This window comes from Pecten maximus, chromosome 13, assembly GCF_902652985.1.
Source record: "Pecten maximus chromosome 13, xPecMax1.1, whole genome shotgun sequence".
Classification (NCBI taxonomy): Eukaryota; Metazoa; Mollusca; class Bivalvia; order Pectinida; family Pectinidae; genus Pecten; species Pecten maximus.
The window spans coordinates 25847182-25855791 of NC_047027.1; the positions used below are offsets into that span (position 1 = coordinate 25847182).

At 34.5% G+C, this 8610-nt stretch overlaps 1 long non-coding RNA gene across 1 annotated transcript; it reads right to left on the reverse strand.

Annotated features, from left to right (window-relative positions):
• Positions 1-5441: 5441 nt before the first annotated feature.
• LOC117341210 lies at positions 5442-8388 on the reverse strand. The gene is made up of 3 exons (XR_004535580.1): positions 8255-8388; positions 7032-7403; positions 5442-5744 (listed from the first exon to the last, which is right to left on the reverse strand). It is a non-coding gene; the product is annotated as an uncharacterized LOC117341210 (long non-coding RNA).
• Positions 8389-8610: the final 222 nt, after the last annotated feature.

Consider the following 8610-nt stretch of genomic DNA (forward strand, 5'->3'; position numbering starts at 1 on the left):
TTCACAACCAAAACTTAAAGGCCATTTATAGGCTACATTGTAAAACTGTAGTCACCCGACTACGACATTGTTACGACATTGTCAGGTTTACGACACTACCTGTCGTAAACAGATATTAGGACCGAGACAACAATTAGCTTCGCTATATGTTTCATTGTAACATTAAAATTCATAATAAATTCCCAAAATCTCATATGCAACTTTCCATCTCACCTGGCCAAGACCAACATCTGAGAAGCAAAATATAAAAGTTTCAACCCAGCATGTTGGGCATTTTCTGGAGATAGCTGTCAAAATGTGTCACCAACATGGATTATATACATCCGTGTCAGGGGTAGAGGTCAAATCAGGACTCATCACAAAGGGTCCTGGAGCACATAATAAATTATCAATATTATTATTTTACATCACAAAACCTAGATTGACATCTCTACTATAAATCCACATTAAATTCATCAACAAAAATCAAGTTCAAAGAGGCATTTGATTTGTTTTCCTGAAATACATACATTTTTGAGGGGACTTCATTCGTGGGGCCTGAACCCGGAAGTACTTAATTATTAACTCAGTCCATATAGAGTCTGTGCCAAAAAGTGTTTTTGTTTGAAGTTAAGGTTTATTTGATGGTTATATGTCCAATATTGTGGTTGAAGGTATGTAAAAAGTTATGTGGTGAAGAAAAGGCATTACTAAAATTTAAGTTATGAATTATGACGTAAGTTTGTTTATGCAATAATATTTTCCATTTAGAAATACCTATCAAGGAGGGTCAGTGAGCATTATCTTCAACACGTGCCTTTGTTTACACCTACCTCGTAATCCATATCTATTTTTGGAAGTAACGGCGCGCAGACTCGTGCCATCATGGACACGTAACTTCATTCGGGCTTCATTTCGTTTTACATTTGTATCATTTTACTTCAAGAAACATTGTATTTTGAAGTTTAAAATTTTATCATACTTTCTTAACAAGACTTCTCTCTTCAATTCATGGATGTGTATATATTTTGTTGTTGTGTATATATTTTGTTGTTGTCTTTTTATACGCCCGACGATTATGTTATCATGTTGGCGGGCGGGCACATATGGTGTCCGGACCATAACTCCAATGCTACTCGACCCAGGCTCTCCATACTTGACACAAATATACATCTTGATGAGCCGGAGTGTCGCATACCAAAATCATGCCCCTTACCCCCGTATTTGTGGAGTTATTCCCCTTTGGTGATTTTACTTGTCCGGACCATAACTCCAATACTACCCGTTAGGGCGACATGAACTATTTATCTGTCACCCAAATTGTATTCATATCGACTGTATACTACCATTTGGTAACAGTTCAATGCTTATATTTACATTCATAAAGATTTTTTTTATCTACTGTAGATTATGACGCGTTTGAATTTGCGCTTACGTCATCTAGTTCAAATACCGGAACAGCCGAAATTTCCAGAAGGAATGATATAGTCCCTCGTGTCGTTATTAATATCAAACATATACAATAGTTTTGCACAAATTTGACTTTATTTTCTGTTTCATATACGTTTGTAGATATCGTCAAATTATTCAAAATTGCATACTAGTAATTTCTGATTGTTTAAAATCCAAGCCGTTTTTCGGTGCAATGCTATACGGTTAGCATTTAGAAGTGATGCGGCTTTGAACGGGTATTGCACAGGATAGACTCGATTCCTCGGAAACACCTAAGTTTCTATCGACTTGATTTACGTTATTTTCAGAAGAATGTCAGTTCTTAAATTCTAAATGAAAGTCGTCTTGACAGTAGGGGGAAACGATTCCAAGAATATGTTTGTATTTCGTTCGAAACAGATTCAAGTCTAACCAGTCACATATTAGCAGACGATTTTCAACTTCACAGGGGCTCGATTTTGTAAGGTAGGCCTTTGAAATCAGTGAATAACCACAAAACTAAAATCCAATATACATACACAACCGGAAACCATGTCGATACTCCCGATTTTTCACGGGATTTTTTTTATATAAATACTGGAATTTTAATGTTAATGTTTAATGTCGTGACTTGCATTTCTGAAAATTCGGAAACGAGCCCCTGTGAGTGTGACGACATTGACTTGACAATTTGATAATTCCTAAATCAAGAACGGCGCTTATAGTTATTTTGTGTTGACTACATTTTGTTTTAATTATAACATATTACTCTCATAATTTGTGAAGTTGCATTATTTTTTTGTTGTGGATTATAAATGTGGATTCGAAACCTTTCCAGGCCGAAAGTAACTGGCGGCCTTTGTTTTCACCTGCAACACCTAGGGGCCGCGGTGGTCGAGTAGTTAAGGTGTACCGACACTTTAACACTAGCCCTCCACCACTGGGTTGCGAGTTCGAAACCTACGTGGGGCAGTTCCCAGGTACTGACCGTAGGCCGGTGGTTTTTCTCCGGGTACTCCGGCTTTCCTCCACCTCCAAAACCTGGCACGTCCTTAAATGACCCTGGCTGTTAATAGGACGTTAAACAAAAACAAACCAAACCAAACCTGGGGCTGTATCCCTACTCTGACCGAATCACTATAAATTATAGTATACAGTCTCATGAATACAATTTGGTTTACTAACGACAATGATACTTCATTTTAAAGCATTACAACCTGTGAAACTACCCCCTTCCAAGTGTCAAATATTGCGGGCGGGCGTATGTTGTTTCCCTCCATGGGGCCCTTGTTTGTTTTGTTTTTGTTTTTTTGTTTTTGTTTAAATCCAATGTTCATGTCCAGATTACCTCTATAATCTACATGAGGTATTATATATCATATCTTATATTATATTCATTATTAACTGTCAAGTATAGCCATATTTTATGTTAGTGTGATGTATTGTGTAACTTATGTCTATCACCGGGACTACACAGCCAAGCCTTCCCAACAACACAAACGAGGATTGCTTCTTCGACCTTTTACAGAAGGTACACACTTCTATCCTTGTAACGAATACTTGATCATTTAATAATATAATTTGTTAGGTAAAATATAAATATTATTCATATTTGTTGCTGTATTTTGTTCTTTTTAATGGTCTTAAATTTCATATGTAAGTTCCCCTTGGTCACTAGTAGTGCAATTGCATTTTAGGACTGATCTGGAAACATGGTCAACTGGCAGCCATCTTGGATTTTGGATTAAAATTTGCTGTAAGCTTTGATTATATACAGTTTAAACTCATTTAAAAACATTTTATACTCTCTCTTATCCAAGTTTTGACAAATTCAATTTCCTGTCCAGCACGAGTAGATTTCCAGCTTTGAGTCCGATTTTAAAATTCCTTTCATCCAGGTCGGTTGTCAGGCCTTATTAAATGAAATGGTATTTGTCATTCTTTTGTAAACCCTAGTTTATCATTGTCTGGTATGATCTGATTTCTAACTATGTCTCTTTATTATCCGAATATACACCCCATACTTTTTAGTTCCTTGGTAATTTGATAAGTGGGCTTGTAAATGCATGAATTCCGATTTCGTAACAATGTAACATCGTGTGTAGTTTATTTTATCCGTCGCGATCTCCGCCTCAAATTTGTCAATATATGGTGATGCTTGTTTACATTTGAATAATTAACTGAAATAAAAAGAGTTCTTACTACCACAATGGATATCCATATATACAAAATATATATCCTTTGGAGAAAAATGTACATTACAATGTCTTTTTCATGTGTTTTCACTTTATTTCAAATATAATTTCTCAGTGACGGCTAATTGACGGATCCTGTAATTTTAAACAAAATATTTGATATATTGAAGCATATCTCTAGAGTCTATTTTAAGCAACTTCGTGATATTGTCCTCAGTATAATCGTAGTAAAGCATTGGTAATTATTGTTGAATTGAATGACAGAACATAGTTTAAACTGTGTTTATTTGTCAATTTCCATTAACAATATATAAACAACATAAAAATTATACAAAAGGAATCAGAAACAAGTGTCAAGAGACTTATATAAATCTGACTCCTATATATATTGATTGACGTAAATAGTATTTAGTAACGTATATAAAAATGTCACAGGCGAGGCGTCATTTATTTTCTCTCATATCTATCTGTGTATTATCTATTGTGACTTTCCAAACACATGTAAACATATATATATATAACTATTCTACTGGTTGTGTGATATGAATGACTGTTGATATCGATGTAGTTATAGATAAAGTACCAGCGGGTTAATAACTGTATCCCACATCTGTTTCGTTCTTTTCGGTGCCACAATCATGGAAAGTCTCGATTTTGGTTTGTTTGGTTTGTTTTGTTTAACGTCCTATTAACAGCCAGGGTCATTTAAGGACGTGCCAGGTTTTGGAGGTGGAGGAAAGCCGGAGTACCCGTAGAAAAACCACCGGCCTACGGTCAGTACCTGGCAACTGCCCCACGTAGGTTTCGAACTCGCAACCCAGAGGTGGAGGGCTAGTGTTAAAGTGTCGCGACACCTTGACCACTCGGCCACCGCGGCCCCTGGAAAGTCTCGAAGGAAAGACAATAGAGCCTATTCACGTGAGACAACTTCCTGTTTTCAAATCGAGGTTCATGGTGCTTCTTCAGCCAAAATTTGCACAAAAATAGTCATGTAATATACACAAATGTTTGTTTTGACATGTACTTTCTTAGAATCACAAATAATTTGCTAAAGATGCTAATAGTTTCTTATATAGAGTTACGATGGGGTAAGATGTAGCATGGCATAATTCTAAGTCTTAAAAATAACCAAACCTGAAAAATAGCCAAGCTGTTATGCCACAGTTTGACATACATATCAAACATTTATAAAGTTACCTCTGTTAAATTGCATCCTAGTAGGGATTTATAGCCTTGTAAAATATAAATTTTTGACTGGATTTGCTGTTTAGATACCCCTTAAACATGATAATTAATAATTACAAGGAGGACGTGCGCAGTTGTTTTTCTTATTTTGTTTTGTTTTGTTTTTGTTTTTTGTTTTTTCTTGTTTACTCCTGAGTAAATACCTAACTTTTAAGCAACCATCTTGAAGTGTTCACTTGGGAGATGTAGAAAAATAAATTGCATTGTGGGGAAAAATACGAAAATAAATGTCGCTAGTGTTAACTTGTTTGATAACGTTGTTAACATTTTGTGTTAGTGAGCAACAACATTTAAAACTGTCGTTAACTAATGCAGATTAACAAGTCAGCAATCTTTTATGATTAAAGACAACGTTAGCTTAACGATGGATTTGAACAACTGTGCCCTATTAAATTATCCCGATTCAAAGGATTGCTTGAAATTTACACATATATTTCACCAATCATCATTTATGAGATCAAATTCCACTTTTTTTTTCTTTTTCTTCTTCACTTTTGTGATTAGTTTCACAGTTCAGTAACTAAGTAATAGCAATGACATAATGTTTAAACCTGAATAAATCACATTGACAAAAACAAAACTGGTATTTTATAAAATAAATAATTTATTGAATAAAACAGCAACACTTATATATGAAAATATCTACTTCGGTGGAATAAATTACTAATTAACTAATGCAATTGTTATACAAATGCATTGTGATGTAACAAAGTCGAAAACAGAACAAGTTCATATTATTTTAACGAGAGGGAAGCGGGGAGCAGTTCGTTTTTTTTTTTGAGATCAATTGAAAACGACTTAGTTTAATTTCTTAACATCCGAATGTTGTCTCTCGTTATGTATTTCAATTCCAATCACACTTCTGTTTAGTCCAACCTTCAATTTTCATTAAATCTGAAAATAAAGAAGAAGAAAATATGCAGAAGATGTCTTTGTAATGGATAATTTTGCATGTAACGCATGTAAAGAAGATGTAAGAATGAAAATATAAAGATATAAAATAAGTTAAAGACAGTGTATAACATTACACGAATATACAGGCCTATAAAAGAGCTGTGTCGACCTTTTTATGACTCGACAGTGATGGGAGAAACGAAATACAGAAAAAGAGAGCTAAAAGTTTGAAATGGGGTTTAACTTAAAGGTGTATAAGAAGGCCGGGTGCTGTTATTTCTAAATTTCACAAAATTTGAGATAAATGGAAGTAGGATGTCTTCACAAGAATATACGTCATATGAATGTTTGAACTGATGGGTCTATCCAAAGAAATATTGCTGTATCGTACATATTACTGAGAAAACACATCATTTAATCACCGTAGGGCGTTAATACAACAATGGATTCATAGATTGTGGAATATTATAATGTTTAAGAGTTCGTTGTTAACGCATGACAGTTTTTTGTTTTTGTTTTTTGTTTTTTTCTTCTTCTTTTTTTTTTTTTAATTACACTTTTGTGCAAATCATTAGTCGCAATGACATCGTGAATATAGAACGTTAAGATAATAATCGTGAGCGTAATCTTAGTTCTGGTGACGTATCAGGGTCCGAAACCCAGTAATTCTCAAATGATTATTGAATTTACATTATTCAGCCTAAGAATACCTGGTGTAATATTTCTACAATGCATCCTATAGCTTGGCCTTATTCTCATTAACATTGTCATCTTGCTATTTTCAGAAGCCAGTGTGTGCGTCACGTAAATTTGATTAGACTTTCTTTCTTTCTTTTTTTTTTTTTTTTTTGCAAAATCGGAAATTAGAAAATTAAACTACTTTTAAAGTTATATTTTGGCAAGGTACACATACATATTTTGATTCATCTTAGCACGTTATGACACTGGTGTCATATAATTATTTTAAACAATGTTTATGACATATGCAGCATTTGTTCAAAACGTAACATATTGTCAATGTACTGTAAACCTAAACATTTCAGCGGTAATCTTATTTTAGAGATATTTGCGCTGAAAGTGTTTCGCTAAAATCTTATTGTGCTTATTGTAATTTATATACAATGTTTAATTGCAATCATTGTCGATGTGCTAATTTATCATCCCGCTAATCCGTTTCAATTGGATTTTCCGCTAAAATTTGTGCACGCCAAAATAAGTCCGTTTACAGTACATCTTGCATCATCAGCCAGAAATGTTTTAGTAATCATTCAGTATACGTGGTCATACCTGTTTATCTTAGCTGTTTGGAAAGATGAAGCGATAGGTAATCCTTAAGACAACATCCGACACCCATTGGACTGCATTTCAGTAAATTTGGCATTCTGTACTGCATCATTGATACCATATTACAGATGTTATTCCCTGCGCATGGTATAGGCCTCATGTTATCAGTCTCCTGGCACAGTCTGATTGGGTTATTGAGCAACTGCATGAATACGTTCGGTTGTCCAGATTGTTGTCCCATCATGCTCGCTGCGTGTCTTCCTGCATGAGCTCCTGTATGCCGCGATAATGGCGAACCGGAAGCTCCTCTCGCACCGGAAGCAGCAGCGCCATTTGCTGGCAGTGCCGTATAGACCATAGACGGGTTCTGGGAAACTGGAAGCAAAAAATGTTGTTGTGAAAAGCTTAGTTGTTCCTATTTTATCACATTACTTACATTTGACAACAAATTCACTCTGATATTTAGTGTGTTTATATTGAGGAGTTACATGCACTTGATGGTAATTTTGATTTCACATTAAGTGTATATGGATGTGAAGTTTATCGGTTTTGTATCAGGAAAGCCTATTTTGACGTAAGCTGGTACAAATCATATAATTACTGCAAGTAACTCTCCACTTTTTTCTGTTACTACTTTCAGAAAATCTTATACTGTTCTCTTCTTTCTTATAGAAATCAAAATTGTACTGTTATTTCTTATATAAAGCAATACTTTACTAATATTTCTTATAAATAGCAATAGATTACTAATTTTTCTTATTGAAATCAATACTTTGTTAATATTTCCCTTAGAAATCATATACTGTACTCATATTTCTTATATAAATCAATACTCTACTCATATTTCTGATAGAAATCAATGCTTTACTAATATTTCTTACAGAAATCAATTCTTTACTAATATTTCTTATAGAAATCAATTCTTTACTAATATTTCTTATACTGATCAACACTTTACTAATATTTCTTACAGAAATCATATACATATATGTACTGTACTCTTATTTCATATATTCATTCATCTTACATGCATAACTCGAAAGTTGAACAGTTATACTACTACTTCCTATCAAAATCAAACGTTGTACTGATGCTTCCAATATATTCCGTGGTGATATTACACAACTTACGTTATGGTAGTCAAGCTTTACCTTCGTAGACTATATAAAAAAAAAAATTATATATTTTTTTAACAGATATATACAGTATGTAGATCGTAGACTTACGTGCAGTGCCGATAACGGCGAGAATTAGTAGAGCCTTAATCATTGTCCGGATGTGTCCGCCTCGGTGGTCAGTGACTGTCGTGGTCAAGGTTAACAGTGACTAGTGTAAGAGGTCAGAACCTTTTATACCAGTTTTTAGCTAAAAGTCAAACGATTCAGACACGATAAGTAATCGTAGAGTCATGATATTGTCGTTAAACCTTCTGAGAGTTGGCGCACTGACACTTGTCGCGTGATATATCGCCACTAAGGGATACTCCGGACACTGGTCAAGCATGTAATATCTGTCAACGGGCTATGGTGTGTCCTTTGTCGGGCTAAATGGTACGTACAGTCAAATTACGTCACATGACATG